A 1,063-nucleotide genomic window follows, 5' to 3' on the forward strand; every position below is an offset into this window, starting at 1 on the left:
TGCACCCCGGCCCTCGGGACCAACACCCCCTACCCACGGAGGGGTCAACACCTAGTTGCGCCACTACACCGCTCCCGGGAATCCCCGTACCTTCACCGCAGCGGTGGTGTCCACCATCACCACAACCCGTGGGTGGCGTCATGAACAATCATCCCAAAACCAAATGCCCACATCCCCAGTGTGTAACGCCAACCCCCCTTGCAGAGCGACATGACCCCCGGGTCCGTGAGAGGCTCAAGCCACCACCCGTAGAACGCGAGCACGGATCCGAACGACTCGCGGCCGCAGCCGAGGCCGCGGGGCGGTACAAGTACCTGAAGGGTCTCTGCACCGTGATGCATTTCAGCTGGATGTGCAGCCTCAGACGCACATAAAGCTAAGCAGGGGCTGGAGCCGGTGGTGTTTCTGCACCCTCAGGCCTGGTTGTGATCGTTACGCCCCTGCCTAAGGGTAGAGTTACACAAGGGCATGCATGGGATGCGATATGCTAATGACCCTCGGCTCAGGCGCTGCTGCCAGAGTGAGCTGCGGAGAACAGGGGCAGTGATCTCTCCATCTCCCCCGTCTCTGCGTATATCGCACTGCACTTGGATGTCACCAGGCCGATGTGTCACTCGCACCCATAGACTTGTAAGAGCAGAGACTCGCTGACAGTCGCAGCATGCTGCATGCTTTCCTCAGTCCGAGTAGGGATTTTCTCGCATTGCACTCATGCGAGTCATAAGCCAGTGTGACTCTTCCCTACCCAAGAATAGCCGTATAGTTATGGAACCATTCATTGTCAGAGGGACCCCAGAAAGAAGCCAACTTCAGCTGTGTCCTCGTCCCCAGCCTGCGGCGTACACAGGGTTAAAACACCTGCTGCCTGGTCAACAGAATGGCTGGGAAGTGAGCCAAGCTCCGGTGAGGGAGGAGACACACGACACTCCGGGAGGAGGCGGAGGAGGAGGGTGCGAAACAAGCCCGAGTCTGTGTCATTCCAGATCTGCGAGAGGAGGAAGAGAACATCCAACAAGTGCCTGCGAGAGGAGGCTGCGCTCCGGGAAGTGGCGGCCAGCGAGCG

The 1,063-nt window shown here is 59.3% G+C and overlaps 1 protein-coding gene across 2 annotated transcripts in view; it reads left to right on the forward strand.

The window, feature by feature from the left end:
* Positions 1–991: 991 nt before the first annotated feature.
* Positions 992–1,063, forward strand: part of EPB41L4B (erythrocyte membrane protein band 4.1 like 4B) — a 506,865-nt gene continuing 506,793 nt past the window's right edge. For both annotated transcript variants that reach the window (XM_075314928.1, XM_075314927.1), the window contains exon 1: positions 992–1,063. This exon is cut by the window's right edge and continues 1,290 nt beyond it. The gene's annotated coding sequence lies outside the window, so the exon portion shown is untranslated.

Source organism: Anomaloglossus baeobatrachus, chromosome 6 (assembly GCF_048569485.1).
Source record: "Anomaloglossus baeobatrachus isolate aAnoBae1 chromosome 6, aAnoBae1.hap1, whole genome shotgun sequence".
Lineage (NCBI taxonomy): Eukaryota > Metazoa > Chordata > Amphibia > Anura > Aromobatidae > Anomaloglossus > Anomaloglossus baeobatrachus.